The 21961-nt window shown below is 37.1% G+C and overlaps 1 pseudogene; it reads right to left on the bottom strand.

Annotated features, from left to right (window-relative positions):
• Positions 1 to 473: 473 nt before the first annotated feature.
• The window catches only part of LOC123940702, a 58286-nt pseudogene continuing 36798 nt past the window's right edge, over positions 474 to 21961 (bottom strand).

Consider the following 21961-nt stretch of genomic DNA (forward strand, 5'->3'; position numbering starts at 1 on the left):
TTTTGCCTTAAAGATTCTTTATGTAAGCCACATATGTCCCAAATGTCAACATTAAATACCACATTGTGTTGGTCACATTTTGTCATAAATTTTCTTTACATAATTACAGATGTACTCTTCACATTCTAATTAAAATATTATTTTTCTCACCAATAAATATTGAATTGAATTAAATAATCCCTATGTCTTTCAGCTGATTGTCTTATTAATAACCTTATTAAGCTACTTGATGTGTAATCTATATTACTACATATTCTAACATTTTATTTAAGCTTTTATTCATCACGTAAAAGCTACATGGTAATGACAACTTTTAAAATATACCATTGATCCTTGTTTCCTTTTTTCTTTTTTTCTAACTGAAGTCTTCATTTTATATTTTGTGAATAAAATAGCAGCCATGGTTTTATCCAGTTTACTAAAGGTATCACCTTCAGAAGAAATTACCTGCCCAATCTGCAATACAAGAACAGTTATCTTCTGTTGAAAGGCTGGCAGCTTTTCAAACTTAGTTCTCTTCCATTTGTGCCATAATTTCCAAATAAATCAATGGCTCCAACTAATGCTAAGGCAGTCAAGTTCCCTATCATCTCTTCCATGCAATCATGAAACAGCCACCTACAAGATTCTTTGGAACACTCTACAGTTTCAAAAAGCTGTTTAAAGTCGTGAGGGTATTGATTTGTTATTTTCATGTCTCCATGTTTCTCTATTTGCTTCAATACAGCCATTGCATTAACTGGACTCAATGACTGTAAATAGTCCATTATCTTGAAATTGTGCATCATAAAACACTGCTTTAACATGTGAAAAAATATAACATAGTTAGCAGATGTTAAATTTTCTGTAAATAAATACTGAAGAAGCGTCAGTTGAATTAAACATGTTTTCTCCTACTTATTTACTCCTTCTAATGGTTTCTTTTTTTTTTCACAGTACAAATAAATTATTTTTAAGATTTTATTTATTTATTTTAAATTTTTATTTTATTTTTTCAGTGTCCCAAGACTCATTATGCACCACACCCAGTTCTCCATGCAATACGTACCCTCTTTAATACTCACCAATAGGCTCACCTAACCCTTCACCCCCGCCCTCTCCAAAACCCTCAGTTTGTTTCTCAGAGTCCGCATTCTCTCATGGTTTGTCTTCCCCTTGGATTTCCTCTCTAACTCCCATCCTCCAGATCCACACTTGTATCAAGCAGTATTTGTGCTCTGGCAAGTAGCTTGTAAGATGAAGCTTGCATGTGGTGCCGTGGTACTCTTTTGGTGTATACAGCCAAAGGGGGTGACTGGAAAAGCTGAAGAATAAGAAACCATTATTTCACTCAGCACAATGGTTTCTTATTCTTTAGCTTTTCCAGATACCCCTTTGGCTGTATATACCGAAAGAGTACCACGGCACCACATGCAGAGCTTCATCTTACAAGCTACTTGTCAGAGCACATATACTGCTTGATACAAGTGTGGATCTGAGGGACTTGCCATCAGTTTTTCTTATACCCTTTCAGTAATAAATATATTTATTTCTACTTGTCCATAACTATATACAGAAGTAGAAGACTATAGGTCATATAAAGTTTCCAAAGTATCTTTTTCTCATTTTTTGCTAGGATTCCAACTGATCCTTGTTTTCTAATTTTTGTTTGATTTTCACATTTGTGCCTAAAAGCATTTTGTCTATAACTTACTCTTTCTTGCCACCATTGCTAGTACTTAGAATCTATTATGTTTACTATATGGACAGAATTGGATAGCTTTTGAGTTATTCCTATATTCTTGAAAAGCTTACACAGTATTTGTAACTTGTTTTTGAGAGTATTTACAGATAAAACTATCTGAATACAGAACAAGTTCTGTAAAGTAATCCCTTGACAGTTTTCTCAAGTTATTTCCTTGTTATTGGGTCTGATTAAAATTCTCTGCTCTTTCTTGAGGCAATTTTGGTAATTTCTAGTTTAGAGAAACTATTTATTTCATTGATAATTATATCTTTTTGACATATGGAACACTATTTTCCATTACAAAGAAGTCTCTTTCATTTTAATTGTCATCATTCTATCTTACCTTATTGTTTGTCACATTTTCCCCCTGGGCATTATGTTTATTAAACAAAACAAAACAAAACAAACCTAAAACAACCAAAAAAGTATATTTAACATTGACTAAAGAACTTTGCCAGATTTGGTATGAAGATAGAAAGCACAGATAATGATCAGGTCCCTCAGTGAACCCCAATGTTATAGATTCTTTTTTTTTTCTGATGTGGAACTAGAAGTTAGTTTCTTATGTTTAGCATCTCACTTTCTTCTTGATTCCTGTTAGGTACAATATTTGGAAAAGAAAAAGTCCCTTGTACTGGAGCTCTAACTTGGACAATATGAAGAAAGATCCGCAGAACTAAGGTTGATTCATGCAGTACTTGGGGTTTTACACCACCAGTACACAATTGATAAGAACAACTCAGAAGCTTTGCCTTAGATCCTTTTTCTGCCATCAACCATTTATTCCTTGACATTGTATATTTGTGCATTTCCTATGGTTCCGTTTTGTCCCTGTTGCTAATCTCTGTTCTTCATCCAATATAGCTTCTCTATTGTATCTTGCTTCTTTAGGCCTGTCTCCATCATTCTCTGCTCTTTGTCCATCTCTCTGGCCCATTCAGCTCTCTTTTGGTGCCTACATGCCTGAATTCAGATTCAATTAAGGCTATTGTTTATGTAACCAAAATTTTTCATTGAGATTGCTTGGTTTAGGTTGAGAGGAGGTCCTTAATTTGAGCATTCATGCTTTGTTAATCTTGTCTACTCAGTCTGGGGGCTGTCAAAACCACACCAAGTATCTTACCTGACATTTGTTATTCCTTTTGATGTATTTCTAACAATTTTTCATGGTGGAATGGGGAACTGGTAAGGGAGGGTTTTAGTATTGATTAGTCTCACTATAGAGTTTGAACTTCATGAGGAAATAGACTCCTTATCCTGTCAGTGTTCTAAAACCTTTTCTCTCACAATATCAAAAAGTATAAATCCAGTGGAGAGGTAGAGACAGAAATGGGGCAATACTACGTACAGTTGCAGATATTTTGGTTTAAGCTTAGATAAAGGAAGGGATAGGGAAAACAGTCTGAGACTGTTTTATGTCAGAAAATGATAATGTTTATCAAAGAATAGTGAGAAAAGAGCACTGGGGACCAAAACACTGTGGTAGTAATTGCATTAGTGACCAGAGTATGAAAGACAGGCAATCAGGTATATAATATAAAAGGAAGTTTGAGATAATGAAAGACAAGAGGTCAGGGAAAAGAGATTTCAGAAGAACATTAAAACCTCACTTTGTTAGTGCCAGAAAACTATTAAGTTGAGATTACATCCTTCAATAAAATTGTGCCATCAGTTAAATAAATAATTACTTTGAAACCATAATACGGAATAGAAGAAAAATCCACACCTTTAATACATGCTACTGGACCCTGCCCAATTAAGTCTAACTCTAGAGATATTGGCTGTCAGTAAGCAAAGTTTGAACATTCCTATTATTTCAGCCACTTCTCATTTCCAAGAATACTGTAATAAACTTGAAAGTTTTTTCCAGTCAGTGATGTGTGGAAAGGATCCAGAAAGCCCATGTGAAATGTACCAAAATTCAGAAATGGGTGGCATGAGATAAGAAGTTATGCCAAAGATCTGAAACTTTAGTCATTATCATTTCAAGTGGGAACAACATGTGAGATAAAAAAGAATAGAGTACCTTAGTTTCTAACATGACACCTTATTTTCTTGAAATAGTTTACTTATTTAATATATGAATTTCAGTTGTTCTTCAATATATTTATGTTGGCTTATAAAATTAATGGTAATGTAAAATAAAACAATAATGCAACTAGAACAGAGAACAACTAAAGCTGTATTTCTTAACGTTATGTAGTCATGTATCCTTTTGAGAATCTGATGAAAGTTCTGGGCCCTCTCTTGAGAAAATGTATGTATACAGTCTCAGGGATTTCACCAACTTTCTGAAGCCTAACCATGTAGAACCAAATTAATAACTTCCATTTAAATGTAAGAAAAATAATGGATTTTTGAGATCTTTATATAAAGTTCTCATCTGAAACCATGAAAGTTGGTTCTGAGACTCTTACAAAATAAATTAAAAAGGGAGATGCATTTTAATTCACTTTCAGTGCTATTTGAGGGTTACCATTCACTGCAAATAGATTAATGTAGAGGTAACTTGTCTAGCTTATACTAAAAAAAAAAAAAATTTGATTCCCATGCCTTCTGGATAGGGAACACAGTCAGCCCTAGGAAGTCATATGCTCTCTTATTTCTCACTCATGTAGACACCAGACCTTGTTCTCTCTACAGGGATTCAGAGATACAAGCTGAAGTGTCACAGCTGAGAGAATCAACACTAGTCTGCTTTTTTATTTAACTTGTGCCTTGTCATCCCATATCATTCAGGAGATAGAAGTCTGCATCTGATCCCTTACCTCAAACAATAAAGGTTGATTTCTCTCTTTTGAGGCTTCTTGAAATGAAAATACATATCCAGGCCTCTAAAAATAAAGATATAATGCAATAACTGAAACCAAGAAAGTATTTGTGGTGAAAACCAGGACTATTTCCATCAGTCCAATGGAAATTCTCTAGGTCTTGGTCATTCCCTCAAAGCAGAAAGAAGAACATCTGCCAAATTGACTTTATTTCTCTCTCTCTCTCAATGTATATATATCAATAAGATATATATGATTAAAATATGATGTATGCCAATTCCATCAGTGTAACAACTCCAGAGATCACAGCTCCCAAGTCTAAGTTGAGTTAAATCACATTCTCTAGTTGAGTTTTTTATTATTAACGCATTGTTTGAGTGAGGTGGTTACTGGGGTTGCTCCTCTGCTTTCATTCAAATAGAATTTGCATTGATTTCAAAAATAAAAGTACTTGCCATGGGCTACAGATAAAAGCACAGAAATCCAGTATTTTTTTTAGAGGCAGCAAGAAGTGTAAACATTAATAGAGCTTTCTATAGTTAAAGAAGCCCTGGTGAGCAGAAAAGACACCATTAATTCCAGGAAGCAAGTATGACTCAACTCACTTAAGGGAAAATTCTCTAATGGGTGGTAGATTTTCTTATTATAGCCAGCAGGCTTTCTTGGTGATGAAGGTTTCCTCACTCAGAGAGCTTGAGTTGTTACAGAGAGTGGTCACAGAAACATTAACCCATCTTATACCAACATAGCATTGTATGCCATTTTTATTATCTGAAAAAAAATTAAGTAAATCAGTATAGAGTGAAATTAACATTGTTAAAGTTCATAATATGTAATAGGAATTTCTACTATATAACCTTTAATTCAATAAGTATAGGAAGTAGGTGTCATTTTTGTTTTATAGTTTCAGAAGCTATAGCTCAGAAACTAGCCCAAGTTCACATCTTTTGGAACTTGGATATGTAGAGACAAAGTTTCCTGGATAAAGACTTCATTAAGGATTTGATATATATTTTCCAAGAAAGAAGAAACTCTAAGGAGGATGGAAAGAACTGGAAGGTAAGAGAGCTAAGGCAGAGCATATGTCTGGCTGGAGAGTACCTTGAGAACTAGGACCAGACATGAGAATATATAATATCTATTCACTGAGCCTACAAGAAAATGCCAAAAATTATGTTTAGCAGTGACTCAAGGTAGATATATTTTGAAGTCAGATTGCCTATCTGAGAGGAGGAAATGAACTATATAACTTATAGCATTGAGGCAGCATCAGTGAAGGAAATAGCAAAAGGACTAGTGAATGATGGCTACTGAAGCAGATGAACGAGAAGAAAGCAGGAGGGAGGAGTTCCTAAGATAATAAATACTACATGGCCCAGTAGTGACTTTATGGTCCCAGGCAGTTTGGCAGACACTCTTTTTTTTTTTTTTAATTTTATTTGTTTATTTGACAGACAAGAGACCACAAGTAGGCAGAGAGACAGGCAGAGAGAGAGGAAGGGAAGCAGGCTCCCGGCCAGGCAGAGAGCCCGATGCAGGGCTCGATCCCAGAACCCTGGGATCATGACCTGAGCCAAAGGCAGAGGCTTTAACCGACTGACCACCCAGGCGCCCCTTGGCAGATGCTCTTCAAGGCAGTCTGAAAAGCTGTCTGATGAGCAGAGTTTCTAAAAAGATGGATCAACTGATTTTTTAAATTTCTGTGAACAGTGTATATAAACAATATAATGTCTATTCTTTCGATAGAGGACATTAGGCACAAATTGATGTTTACAACATTTATTTTTAAGTTAATATTATTTTAAAGCAATTTTCTTTAAAAATGAAGCTATCATCCTTGATAGCTTGTGACAGTTGTCCTAGATAACATGTGTACCATGGTAAAGAGCTATGTATATAAAAATATAAATTAAAGGGAAATGGATATTTCAGTATAAGGGAATATATTTTCAAGATGAAATTAAAGGAAAATGGATATTTCAGTATAAGGGAATATATTTTCAAGATAAAATTACATATTGAAAACAATGGTGAACAAATGCTATAGCAGTACCCCCAGAGAAACATCCTACCTAAAAATGGACAACTTCCAGAAGTCCTAGTGTAATGCCTGACATGTGTGTAATCAGTGAATACATAAGTGAATTGAGGAAGAAGATGCCAACTTTCTCTGAAGAGCAGACTTAATAAATAAAAAACACCAAGGAAGGGGCGCCTGGGTGGCTCAGTGGATTAAGCCGCTGCCTTCAGCTCAGGTCATGATCTCAGGGTCCTGGGATCGAGCCCCGCATCAGGCTCTCTGCTCCGTGGGGAGCCTGCTTCCTCCTCTCTCTCTGCTTGCCTCTCTGCCTACTTGTGATCTCTCTCTGTCAAATAAATAAATAAAATCTTAAAAAAAAAAAAACCCACCAAGGAAATAATCCATCTTTACTGAATCAGAATAATAAAATTAATAAACTAAAACATGAAACTTAATGAAATATGATTAAACAAAAAGCAAAATAGACACTGTAAGAGATATCAAGTAGTTTATATATCATGTATACGTACAGTTGGCATATTTTAGTCTCCCATTATTGGAGTGAAATTAATGTGACTCAGAAGACACTGAATTTATTTATTTTTTAACTTTTAATGATCCAAGGGAAAGAAGCCCTTCTATGAAATATTACCAATATGAAGAGGAGGTAAGGTTTTCTCTCTTGTCTCCACCTACTTATTTTATTGTCATTTATTTTTCTGAATTTTATAATAGGCTTTTGAAATATCAGAAATAATGAAATATCCTTGCCTTGATTCCTTCTCCTTAATATAGCTGATATTTTCAAAAGAAAATTTGATAAAAATGGTTGTACATCAACCATAAATGACTCTTAATCTCACAAAACAAACTGGGGGTTGCTGGGGGGAGGTGGGATTTGGAGAGGGGGAGGGGGTTATGGACATTGGGGAGGGTATGTGCTATCATGAGTGCTGTGAAGTGTGTAAACCTGGCGATTCACAGACCTGTACCCCTGGGGATAAAAATACATTATATGTTTATTAAAAAAAAAAAATTTGGAAGGGGAAGAGAACCATAAGAGACTATGGACTCTGAAAAACAACCTGAGAGTTTTGAAGGGTCAGGGGTGGGAGGTTGGGGGAACAGGTGGTGGGTAATGGGGAGGGCACGTTTTGCATGGAGCATTGGGTGTTGTGCAAAAACAATGAATACTGTTACGCTGAAAAAATAAATAAAATGGAAAAAAAAATTGGAAGGGGAGGTGAACCATAAGAGACTATGGACTCTGAAAAACAACCTGAGGGTTTTGAAGGGTCAGGGGTGGGAGGTTGGGGGAAGAGGTGGTGGGTAATAGGGAGGGCACATTTTGCATGGAGCACTGGGTGTTGTGTAAAAACAATGAATACTGTTACGCTGAAAAAATAAATAAAATGGAAAAAAATGGTTGTACATCAATTATATCTTTGTGGACTCTTTTTTTTTTTTAAAGATTTTTATTTATTTACTTATTTATTTGACAGACAGGTCACAAGCAGGCAGAGAGGCAGGCAGAGAGAGAAGTGAGGAAGCAGGCTCCCTGCTGAGCAGAAAGCCTGATGAAGGGCTGGATCCCAGGACCCTGGGTTCATGACCTGAGCTGAAGGCAGAGGCTTTAACCCACTGAGCCACCCAGGCGCCCCTCTTTGTGTAGTCTTGATTCAGAAATTGCTTTCTAAGAATTTATTCAAAGACTCTCAGAATGAGGGGCCCCTGGGTGGCTCAGTGGGTTAAACCCTCTGCCTTTGGCTCAGGTCATGATTTCAGGGTCCTGGGATTGAACCCTGCATCTGGCTTTCTGCTCCTCAGGGAACCTGCTTCCCCCCTCTCTCTGCTTGCCTCTCTGCCTACTTGTGATCTCTCTCTTCCTCTGTCAAATAAATAAATCAAATCTTTAAAAAAAAAGACTTTCTGAATGAGAACAAATAATAATTATGAAAATATTGGCTATAATGTTTGATAATGGTTAAAATGGATAAATCTGAAATGCCTAAAAATTATGCGGCTTGGTAAAAATTAAGTATGCATATAGACCGATTACTGCATATTATGCATACACATAGTAGTCATTAAAATAGAATTATACAATGGTGGTTTTTGACAAGGGATTCATGAGTAGACATCATTAGGTAGGAAGCTCTATTTTTTTTTTCCCTTTTTATTTATTTTTTCAGCGTAACAGTATTCATTCTTTTTGCACAACACCCAGTGCTCCATGCAAAACGTGCCCTCCCCATCACCCACCACCTGTTCCCCCAGCCTCCCACCCCTGACCCTTCAAAACCCTCAGGTTGTTTTTCAGAGTCCATAGTCTCTTATGGTTCGCCTCCCCTCCCCAATGTCCATAGCCCCCTCTCCCTCTCCCAATCCCACCTCCCCCCAGCAACCCCCAGTTTGTTTTGTGAGATTAAGAGTCATTTATGGTTTGTCTCCCTCCCAATCCCATCTTGTTTCATTTATTCTTCTCCTATCCCCCTACCCCCCCATGTTGCTTCTCCATGTCCTCATATCAGGGAGATCATATGATAGTTGTCTTTCTCCAATTGACTTATTTCACTAAGCATGATACGCTCTAGTTCCATCCACGTCGTCGCAAATGGCAAGATTTCATTTCTTTTGATGGCTGCATAGTATTCCATTGTGTATATATACCACATCTTCTTGATCCATTCATCTGTTGATGGACATCTAGGTTCTTTCCATAGTCTGGCTATTGTAGACATTGCTGCTATAAACATTCGGGTACACGTGCCCCTTCGGATCACTATGTTTGTATCTTTAGGATAAATACCCAGTAGTGCAATTGCTGGGTCATAGGGTAGTTCTATTTTCAACATTTTGAGGAACCTCCATGCTGTTTTCCAGAGTGGTTGGACCAGCTTGCATTCCCACCAACAGTGGAGGAGGGTTCCCCTTTCTCCACATCCTCTCCAGCATCTGTCATTTCCTGACTTGTTAATTTTAGCCATTCTGACTGGTGTGAGGTGATATCTCATTGTGGTTTTGATTTGTATTTCCCTGATGCCAAGTGACGTGGAGCACTTTTTCATGTGTCTGTTGGCCATCTGGATGTCTTCTTTGCAGAAATGTCTGTTCATGTCCTCTGCCCATTTCTTGATTGGATTGTTTGTTCTTTGGGTGTTGAGTTTGCTAAGTTCCTTATAGATTTTGGATACTAGCCCTTTATCTGATATGTCGTTTGCAAATATCTTCTCCCATTCTGTCAGCTGTCTTTTGGTTTTGTTAACTGTTTCCTTTGCTGTGCAAAAGCTTTTGATCTTGATGAAATCCCAATAGTTCATTTTTGCCCTTGCTTCCCTTGCCTTTGCCGTTGTTCCTAGGAAGATGTTGCTGCGGCTGAGGTTGAAGAGGTTGCTGCCTGCGTTCTCCTCAAGGATTTTGATGGATTCCTTTCTCACATTGAGGTCCTTCATCCATTTGGAGTCTATTTTCGTGTGTGGTGTAAGGAAGTGGTCCAATTTCATTTTTCTGCATGTGGCTGTCCAATTTTCCCAGCACCATTTATTGAAGAGGCTGTCTTTTTTCCATTGGACATTCTTTCCTGCTTTGTCGAAGATTAGTTGACCATAGAGTTGAGGGTCGATTTCTGGGCTCTCTATTCTGTTCCACTGGTCTATGTGTCTGTTTTTGTGCCAGTACCATGCTGTCTTGATGATGACAGCTTTGTAATAGAGCTTGAAGTCCGGAATTGTGATGCCACCAACTTTGGCTTTGTTCTTCAATATTCCTTTGGCTATTCGAGGTCTTTTCTGGTTCCATATAAATTTTAGGATTATTTGTTCCATTTCTTTGAAAAAAATGGATGGTATTTTGATAGGGATTGCATTAAATGTGTAGATTGCTTTAGGTAGCATAGACATTTTCACAATATTTATTCTTCCAATCCAGGAGCATGGAACATTTTTCCATTTTTTTGTGTCTTCCTCAATTTCTTTCATGAGTACTTTATAATTTTCTGTGTATAGATTCTTAGTCTCTTTGGTTAGGTTTATTCCTAGGTATCTTATAGTTTTGGGTACAATTGTGAATGGGATTGACTCCTTAATTTCTCTTTCTTCAGTCTTGTTGTTGGTGTACAGAAATGCAACTGATTTCTGTGCATTGATTTTATATCCTGACACTTTACTGAATTCCTGGACAAGTTCTAGCAGTTTTGGAGTGGAGTCTTTTGGGTTTTCCACATATAGTATCATATCATCTGCGAAGAGTGATAGTTTGACTTCTTCTTTACCAATTTGGATGCCTTTAATTTCTTTTTGTTGTCTGATTGCTGAGGCTAGGACTTCTAATACTATGTTGAATAGCAGTGGTGATAATGGACATCCCTGCCGTGTTCCTGACCTTAATGGAAAAGCTTTCAGTTTTTCTCCATTGAGAATGATATTTGCGGTGGGTTTTTCATAGATGGCTTTGATAATATTGAGGTATGTGCCCTCTATCCCTACACTTTGAAGAGTTTTGATCAGGAAGGGATGCTGTACTTTGTCAAATGCTTTTTCAGCATCTATTGAGAGTATCATATCGTTCTTGTTCTTTTATTAATGTGTTCTATCACATTGATTGATTTGCGGATGTTGAACCAACCCTGCAGCCCTGGAATAAATCCCACTTGATCGTGGTGAATAATCCTTTTAATGTACTGTTGAATCCTATTGGCTAGTATTTTGGCGAGAATTTTTGCGTCTGTGTTCATCAAGGATATTGGTCTGTAGTTCTCTTTTTTGGTGGGATCCTTGTCTGGTTTTGGGATCAAGGTGATGCTGGCCTCATAGAATGAGTTTGGAAGTTTTCCTTCCATTTCTATTTTTTGGAACAGTTTCAGGAGAATAGGAATGAGTTCTTCTTTAAATGTTTGGTAGAATTCCCCTGGGAAGCCGTCTGGCCCTGGGCTTTTGTTTGTTTGGAGATTTTTGATGACTGTTTCAATCTCCTTACTGGTTATGGGCCTGTTCAGGTTTTCTATTTCTTCCTGGTTCAGTTGTGGTAGTTTATATGTCTCTAGGAATGCATCCATTTCTTCCAGATTGGCCAATTTGTTGGCGTAGAGTTGCTCATAGTATGTTCTTATAATTGTCTGTATTTCTTTGGTGTTAGTTGTGATCTCTCCTCTTTCATTCATGATTTTATTGATTTGGGTCCTTTCTCTTTTCTTTTTGATGAGTCTGGCCAGGGGTTTATCAATCCTATTGATTCTTTCAAAGAACCAGCTCCCAGTTTCATTGATTTTTTCTATTGTTTTTTTGGTTTCTATTTCATTGATTTCTGCTCTGATCTTTATGATTTCTCTTCTCCTGCTGGGTTTAGGGTTTCTTTCTTGTTCTTTCTCCAGCTCCTTTACACGTAGGGTTAGGTTGTGTACTTGAGACCTTTCTTGTTTCTTGAGAAAGGCTTGTACCGCTATATATTTTCCTCTCAGGGCTGCCTTTGCTGTGTCCCACAGATTTTGAACTGTTGTGTTTTCATTATCATTTGTTTCCATGAATTTTTTCAATTCTTCTTTAATTTCCTGGTTAACCCATTCATTCTTTAGAAGGATGCTGTTTAGTCTCCATGTATTTGGGTTCTTTCCAGCTTTCGTCTTGTGATTGAGTTCTAACTTCAGAGCATTGTGGTCTGAAAATATGCAGGGAATGATCCTAATCTTTTGATACCGGTTGAGACCTGATTTGTGACCCAGGATGTGATCTATTCTGGAGAAGGTTCCATGTGCACTAGAGAAGAATGTGTATTCTGTTGCTTTGGGATGAAATGTTCTGAATATATCTGTGATGTCCATCTGGTCCAGTGTGTCATTTAAGGCCTTTATTTCCTTGTTGATCTTTTGCTTGGATGATCTGTCCATTTCAGTGAGGGGAGTGTTAAAGTCCCCTACTATTATTGTATTATTATTGATGTGTTTCTTTGATTTTGTTATTAATTGGTTGATATAGTTGGCTGCTTCCACGTTAGGGGCATAGATATTTAAAATTGTTAGATCTTCTTGTTGGACAGACCCTTTGAGTAGGATATAGTGTCCTTCCTCATCTCTTATTATAGTCTTTGGCTTAAAATCTAATTGATCTGATATAAGGATTGCCACCCCAGCTTTCTTCTGATGCCCATTAGCATGGTAAATTGTTTTCCACCCCCTCACTTTAAATCTGGAGGTGTCTTCGCGTCTAAAATGAGTTTCTTGTAGGCAACATACTGATGGGTTTTGTTTTTTTATCCATTCTGATACCCTGTGTCTTTTGATTGGGGCATTTAGCCCATTAACATTCAGGGTAACTATTGAGAGATATGAATTTAGTGCCATTAGTAGCCTGTAAGGTGACTGTTACTGTATATTGTCTCTGTACCTTTCTGATCTACTACTTTTAGGCTCTCTCTTTGCTTAGAGGACCCCTTTCAATATTTCCTGGAGAGCTGGTTTGGTGTTTGCAAATTCTTTCAGTTTTTGTTTGTCCTGGAAGCTTTTTATCTCTCCTTCTATTTTCAATGATAGCCTAGCTGGATAGAGTATTCTTGGCTGCATGTTTTTCTTGTTGAGTGCTCTGAATATATCATGCCAGCTCTTTCTGGCCTGCCAGGTCTCTGTGGATAAGTCTGCCGCCAATCTAATATTTTTACCATTGTATGTTACTGATTTCTTTTCTCGGGCTGCTTTCAGGATTTTCTCTTTGTCACTAAGACTTGTAAATTTTACTATTAGGTGACGGGGTGTGGACCTATTCTTGTTGACTTTGAGGGGGGTTCTCTGCATCTCCTGGATTTTGATGCTTGTTCCCTTTGCCATATTAGGGAAATTCTCTCCAATGATTCTCTCCAATAGACCTTCTGCTCCCCTCTCTGTTTCTTCTTCTTCTGGAATCCCAATTATTCTAATGTTGTTTCGTCTTATGGTGTCACTTATCTCTCGAATTCTCCCCTCATGGTCCAGTAGCTGTTTGTCCCTCTTTTGCTCGGCTTCCTTATTCTCTGTCATTTGGTCTTCTATATCACTAATTCTTTCTTCTGCCTCATTGATCCTAGCAGTGAGAGCCTCCATTTTTGATTGCACCTCATTAATAGCTTTTTTGATTTCAACTTGGTTAGACTTTAGTTCTTTAATTTCTCCAGAAAGGGCTTTAATATCTCCAGAGAGGGTTTCTCTAATATCTTCCATGCCTTTTTCGAGCCCGGCTAGAATGTTCAGAATCGTCATTCTGAACTCTTGATCTGACATAGTACCAATGTCTGTGTTGATTAGGTCCCTAGCCTTCGGTACTGTCTCTTGTTCTTTTGTTTGTGGTGATTTTTTCCGCCTTGTCATTTTGTCCAGATAAGAGGATATGAAGGAGCAAATAAACTACTAATAGGGTGGCAAAGACCCCGGAAAAATGCGCTGTAAGCAAATCAGAAGAGACCCCAAATTGTGGGGGGGGGGGGGAAGGGGATAAAAAACAGGTTCTGAAAAAAAAAGAAAAAAAAAAAAAAGAAAAATATTTAAAAAAATAAAACAAATAAAAAAAATATATATTTAGATGAACTAGTCAAAAAACGTTAAAAAAGAAAAGGGTAAAAGTTTTTAAAAAAATTTAGCAGAAGAAGAAAAAAGAAAAAAGAAAAAAAATTGAAAAAAGGAAAAAAAAATAAAAAATTGAAAAAAGAAAAAAAAATTGAAGTAGCGGCAAGACTAAAGAATCATGGGGAGAAAGCCATGAGTTCCGTGCTTTGCTTTCTCCTCCTCTGGAATTGCTCTGCTGTCTTAGGAATTGAATCTGCTTTCTCCTTGATAGATGAACTCCGTCCTGGCTGGATATTTTGTTGATCTTCTGGGGGAGGGGCCTGTTGTAGTGACTCTCAAGTGTCTTTGCCCTAGGCGGGATTGCACCGCCCTTACCGGCGGCCGGACTAAGTAATCAGCTCGGGTTCGCTTTTGGGAGCTTCTGTTCCCTGAACGCTTTCCGTAGAGTTCTGGAGGACGGGAATGAAAATGGCGGCCTCCCAGTCTCCGGCCCGGAGGAGCCGAGAGCCTGGGGCCCCACTCCTCAGTGCGCCCCCAGAGGACAGCACCCAATCACTCCCGTATCCCCAGCCTCTAGCCGCGCTCCGAGCTCACCCAGCCCGCGACCAGTTCAAGGTAACCCCGAGCTGAGAGTTCAGTCCTCGGATCTGTCTTTGCAGCCGGTTTCTCCGTTCTAATACCTGCGAGCTCTCCGACACTCTGACACCCCCGATCCTTCTGTGACCTTGCGGGGCCTGGGGCCACGCTGGCTCCGCGTGGGCTTCACCCTGGTTTAGCCCCTGGAGCAATGTCCCTCAGTGGAACAGACTTTTAAAAGTCCTGATTTTGTGCTCCGTTCCTCCGCCGCTTGCCGGGAGCCGGCCCCTCCCCCCGCGGTCTATCTTCCCGTCGTTTTAGATTCACTTCTCCACCAGTCCTACCTTTCAGAAAGTGGTTGATTTTCTGTTTCTAGAATTGCTGTTCTTCTTCTCTTCGCTCTCCCGTTGGATTTGTAGGTGTTTGCTATGTTTAGATAAGCTATCGAGCTAATCTCCTGTTACCTGATGTAGTCTCAGGCTGCTACTTCTCCGCCATCTTGACTCCTCCCCCCAGGAAGCTCTATTTAAATCATAACATTTTTGTGCACAAACGTTTGTCTTTTTTTTTTCCATTTTATTTATTTTTTCAGCGTAACAGTATTCAATCTTTTTGCACAACACCCAGTGCTCCATGCAAAACGTGCCCTCCCCATTACCCACCACCTGTTCCCCCAACCTCCCACTCCTGACCCTTCAAAACCCTCAGGTTGTTATTCAGAGTCCATAGTCTCTTATGGTTTGCCTCCCCTTCCAAATTTTTTTTTTTTTAATAAACATATAATGTATTTTTATCCCCAGGGGTACAGGTCTGTGAATCGCCAGGTTTACACACTTCACAGCACTCACGATAGCACTTACCCTCCCCAATGTCCATAGCCCCCTCCCCCTCTCCCAATCCCACCTCCCCCCAGCAACCCCCAGTTTGTTTTGTGAGATTAAGAGGAACGTTTGTCTTTTTAAGAGAATGATGAGGAATATTATAACAAGTTATCAAAAGATAACATGACCAAATATAGAGGGAAGTTAATCACATCAAAAAACATGTACAGGGATACCTGGGTGGCTCAGTGGGTTAAGCCTCTGCTTTCAGCTTAGACATGATCTCAGGCTCCTGGGATTGAGCCCTACATTGGGCTCTTTGCTCAGCAGAGATCCTGCTTCCTCCTCTCTCTCTGTCTGCCTCTCTGCCTACTTGTGATCTCTCTCTGTCAAATAAGTAAAAATACATATGTTGTACTTTTATAAAAAAATAAATACATACAATAAAAATAAATAAATACAATAATAAAAAATACATATGTTGTTAAGTTAAAAAAAGTTTAAAATTTTACAAAATAAGATATTTTGCTTGTAAAACAAACATATGCACAAGTATACATATACAAGCGTGGTAAATATTATATGCTACAAAGTGTTCACAGTGGCTTTTTCTGGTTGATTTTTTGCCTTTTTTTTCTTTTGGTCGCCTGTATTTTTCTACATATTATAGGACTAAACATGCATATTTATGACCAAGACTGAAACAATGAGAATTTTTAAATGTGTAAAGATTCACAAGACAGAAATTAACAAAGAAAATGTGATAGCAAATTAAAAATTTGCTAAAAAAAAATACAGGTCTCTGATCCTCAGGTAGTTAATTTGAAAACCCTATTCCACTCCTTCCTATTAAACTCTGTCCTTCTCGAAACATGCCATCTTCCCTCATGCATTCATGATTTGGCATTTACTAGTTCTTTTCCCTCATCATGCTAAACTACCAAGAAAACTCTCTATTTCTCAAGTCTTCTCATGCCTGGAATATAGTGAGTGCTTAATATATGTTGTTTGCTTCAGTGAAGAATTGAGTGAGTCAGTCTGTTCATGAACTGAATACAGAGATAGGTGGAATCAGGTTCATACTGAAAAGTGGGGAGGATATTTCAGAATAAGAGAACTTGCATAAGTCAGGATTAATGCTCTATTCAAGTCACAGGAAAGAAAAGGAGATTCCTATGGGAGATTTTGTGCTGAAATCATAAGAAAATATAGTTGGACAGAGATAATGGAGAGCCCTATAAAAAGTTAAAAATTCTAGAAAAATTTGAACATATCTGTAAAAGAAAACCCTCCCCCATCACTAAACATTGGGTTCCGAAATGTGAGCAACTTTCCTTTGAAGGCATTCAATAGGAAATGAATCACTTTCTCATATTCAAACAATATTCCATGTTTATTTTATTAAATTTCAGGATTTTTAATGATTCTTTTTATATTTGGCAGTGTCTTTAATGTCTTTTACATATTACAACCCAGTACCCATTTATCCATATATACATTGCACCCATCCACACACATACACCCTCAGAGCCACACACACAGAAATCCTTTTTGTGTGGCAGAAGGCAATTTCATTTAATGATGGCAGTGATTGATAGTTACACATTCACAATCGATTGCTTCAATACCTGCTCATAATCCTACAATATTAAAAAGAATCCCTTAACATTTACTCTTGATGCTCTTTAGAAAGCAAATATATTTCTGTTCCTGAATAAAACACTGAGTATTAAAGATTTAGATAAATTACACTGACTGCTGCCAGTGGTGTCCCCTGCAGTGAATTAAAAAATACATTTAGCATGAAAACAAGGAACAGATGTTATTTTTACAGTCATTGTTCAAATGGCTCCAGTGAGCTGCATTTTTCCCTAGTGCTTCTTTGACTCCTTACAGAGAGGATGAATTATGGGTTTTTTATGTTTATGAAAGGATAGATAGGGTGGCAATAGTAATGATAATTTAACTCATAATCATATCTTAAACGATCTTTCTGAAGTTGAGAAACAAGTCAACAAAATACAAAGAACCAGCTTTGATTTGAGAGCCCTAGATTGCAAAGTTCTTTCCCTAACACTGGAACAGAGCCATAAGATTTCACATGCCATATTAGCAAAAAGGGAATCATTCCGTTATACTCTGTTTAGAGTAAGTGGTAAGACAGAGGAGACTCAGGGAAATCCACTCCCTCTCCCCAGGGTTAAGGGCACTGTACTGGTTAAAGAGTGTCTTTCAATAGGCCAGACTTGATATAACTGATGATTTCTCCACAATATTACAGTAGCACAGACAAGTGTTATTGAGACATTTTCATGCATTTGTATGGTATGACCTAAATAGTGTCACCTTTACTGGATATCCATCCTAGTGGGTTTCAAGAAGCATCAACATATAAGGAGAGAAAGTCTTTTTATTAGTTTAATGCTTAATGAGGGAAGGATTCTATGTGGATATAGTTAATACAGTTTTGTTTCCTGAATAGAACTTCTCTGCTGTACTATGTTACTTATAAAGTAGGTTGTTAAATGAAAAATCAGAAGACAAGATGGTATAATGAAAAGAACATGGAAAACACTCGGGATCTAGACATACTGAGACTTGAGTTATAAATGCCAGTTACTTGTTGGAGGAGTTCTGGAATTCCCAAACCTTATTTTTTCCCATCTATAAATTTTATGTAAAAATACATACTTTCCAGGGCTAATATAAGGATGGAATTAGGGAAATTCAAATATAACCTAAACAAATGAGTGTATTCTTTTCCTGTTTGCTTATTTATTGCCTTCCTAAACAGAATCTGCTGGTGACAGCCCCTCCACTTTTCTCCACACATTTCCCTTTGGCTGGAGTATCTTTTCATTACTTTCTTTCTCTAATCTCCATTTCTTCTAAGTGGCCACCTCCAAATGCTCCAGAAAGGAAAAACCCACTTTTCTCTCTGAATTTCCTAACATTCTGATTTCTGGAAACTTGCTGAATTTTGCACTATTGGAAGTCAGATTCTATAATATGACTATTTTCCCCCCAACAATCTAGCATTCCTTGTGGTGGCTCTTTCATACACGGTGTACCTGACTAATGAATGACTGATGAAATATATGATGGCTGACTGACTGACTGACTGAATGAATGAATGGTTAATTTTTTTTTTTATTTGACAGATAGAGATCACAAGTAGGCAGAGAAGCAGGCAGAGAGAGAGAGAGAGGAGGAAGCAGGCTCCCTGCTGAGCAGAGAGCCCAATGTGGGGCTCGATCCCAGGGTCCTGGGATCATGACCTGAGCCGAAGGCAGAGGCTTTAACCCACTGAGCCACCCAGGTGCCACACGAAGTGTTAATTTAATATATTTCTACTTTAAGTGCTTTCACATACATTCTTTCAAGTCGGGAGAAAGTATTTTTTTTATTTAAAACAATATGAATATCTACTGATATTTGAGCACCCAATATGTAATATGTTTTGAGTGGATTTTATATATTAATATACAACAATCCTGATAGCTAGATCTTTGTGTCACAGATGAGGAACACATACTTAACAGTAGTTCAATAACAATTCCAGGGTCACACAGCTAATAAGCACAAATGCTGAGATTTGAACCAAACTAAACTCTGCATCATTACAAGCTGAAATGAAATCCCTAAAAGACTTTGTGATAGATGAATGGATAAAGAAGATGTGGTATATATACACAATGGAATACTATGCAGCCATCAAAAGAAATGAAATCATGCCATTTGCGACGACGTGGATGGAACTAGAGCGTATCATGCTTAGTGAAATAAGTCAATTGACGCAGGATTCTGATTCATGGACAGAACCAGAACTAGAGCCTCAGTCTCCTGGAAAAAAAAAAAATAAATAAATCAATAAGTGGAGGAGAGCTGAATGGGAGATCTGCATTTTTTTTTTTTTTTTTTGAGATCTGCATTTTAAACTCTAGCTTAGATGGACAACTTGAGGTTACATAATAAAAGAAGGTTAATGATAGAACTAGTCCCAGAAATCTATATCTCTGCCTAACGAATTTGCCACAAGATACACATTGCTTTGTCTTATTCCCACTCTTTTTTTTTTTAAAGATTTTATTTTTTTATTTATTTGTCAGAGAGAGAGAGTGAGAGTGAGCACAGACAGACAGAGTGGCAGGCAGAGACAGAGAGAGAAGCCGGCTGCCCACCGAGCACAGAGCCCGATGTGGGACTCGATCCCAGGACGGTGGGATCATGACCTAAGCCGAAGGCAGCCGCTTAACCAACTGAGCCACCCAGGCGTCCCTGTCTTATTCCCACTCTTAAAAGGAAAATTCTCTGAACTAAAGACAAGGATATAAGAGAATATCCTTAAATTCCTCATCACTCATGACACAGTTGGAGGAGCATGCAAGAGATTTTCAGAAGCCTTTCTAGGGTCTAATTAGTTTTGCATTTTCTCTGTGGTGCTATGGGCCAAGAAAGAGCATTCATTCATATAAAGATGAATAAACCCTGAAGAGAGGAAAACCACATGATCTCTTGCTTGGTTTATTGAAATAGCCTCCAAAAACGGTTTTCTATCTGCACTCCTGCCATTTTATAATCATTTTCCCACAGGACAGCCAGAGTGTTATTTTAAAATTTAAATAATTAGATGATATCACTTTTTCTACTTAAAATCCTCCATGGCCTCCCAATTCATCTACTATCCTATTTAGCATCCTTGCCTACGCTTTACTGGGCCTCTTCAACCTCTTTCCTTGACATACTCCTAACTTGATGGTCTTCTCAAAACTTACCCAACCAATGAACCAAGACCTTTCCCAGAACATGGACTTTGCCTGTGCTTCATTCTTCATCTAGAATGTTCTCTCCACCCTGCTTTCATATCTCAGCCTAAAATAGTAGTTCTTCCAAAAGGTGTATCCTTAGACTCTCTCTAAATATAGGTTCTCCTATTGTACTTTCTGATACAAAGGCATGATTTATTTTCTATCACTTATAAAAATTTGTGGTGATATATATTCACTTGTTTATTTCACATCTCTCTTTCCCACTTTAACTGAAGCTCCATGAGGTCAATGTCAATGATATACACACACACACACATATAATATACATGACTATAATATTATATACATGTGTAACATACTATTTCTATTATATATAATATTTTATGTATAACCATAGTTTATATGTACATAATCTATTTTTATATATGTATATTTATTGGTAAATATACATACACTTAAAATTACATCTATAGTTTTTGGAACAAAACTAAAGCTTAGTAACTATACAATTAATAATTCATTAAAGAAATACCTGGAATTAGGAAAGATTTGTTGCTTAAATGAGGTAATACTCCTTTCTAGATGTTCTGTGAAACTAAATTCACCAACCGCCAGGGTTAATTGGCATCGATATACATCTCTCCATCTCCTTTCCAACTAATTATCCAATGTCACAGCAACAAGGCTAAAGGATATGGAAAGCCTTTCTAAGAAGAAGGTGATTAAGGGCACATTAAGATTGCAACTTATCTCATCAACAAAATGATGTCCCAATAGGCATTATTTAGCAGTTGTAAAACCAATTAAGTATGATGGCAACAATCTTAGTAAAAACACCAAGAGTTTCTCTAATCAAAGGGATGTAAACACCATGCTAAAATGTAAGAATGAAATAGAATACAACAGCACTGTTGAAAATTTATGTAGTATGATTTCACTTTATTGATTCATCTTTCATTAAGCTATAAACCAGGTTTTTATTTTGCTTCATTTTCTATATGTTAAGTATTTTTATCACTACTTCTGCTACAACTACTATTTACTGAATGCATACTAAATATATTATTAAGCATCTATTATATAATACATCCTCAACAATATATTAAACTATAAAGTATTTTCACATAAAGAAAACTGACCTCCAAGAACCTATGATCTTGCAGTTTCTAGTTCATAGAGATAACATTTGAAGCTTGGTCTATGTGTTCTAAAATCTCAAGATTCATAATTTAATTTCTTTAATTATTTTCATGCTGAAATATAAACTAAATATAAATTTATATATTTTAAAATTTGCTTAAATAATCATTAGTTCTTATCATATGTGTGCCTGTGTTAATTTCACTTATAGTATTAATATCATTTAAATTCCAAATTCAGAATTTCATAAAACTGTCTTTTTTAGTTGAAGTATAATTAATATATAGTGGTATATTAGTTTCAGTTGTACAATATAATGATTGGACAATTCTGTCCATTACCCAGTGATCATCATATGTATACTCTTAATCACCTTTCTCTTTTTCACCCATCCCCCTTTCACTTCCCCTCTAGCAACCATGTTTATTCTCTATATTTAAGTGTGTTTTTTTGTATCTTTTTTTATTGTTCATTTTTTTCTCTAAATTATCATATGAGTGAAGTCCTATGGTATTTCTCTTTGTCTGAATTATTTCACTCAGAATTATGCTGTCTAGGTATATTCATGTTGTTGTACTTGGCAGGATCCTATTTTTTTTTTATGGCTAATATT

Source organism: Meles meles, chromosome 4 (assembly GCF_922984935.1).
Source record: "Meles meles chromosome 4, mMelMel3.1 paternal haplotype, whole genome shotgun sequence".
In the NCBI taxonomy this organism is placed as follows: domain Eukaryota; kingdom Metazoa; phylum Chordata; class Mammalia; order Carnivora; family Mustelidae; genus Meles; species Meles meles.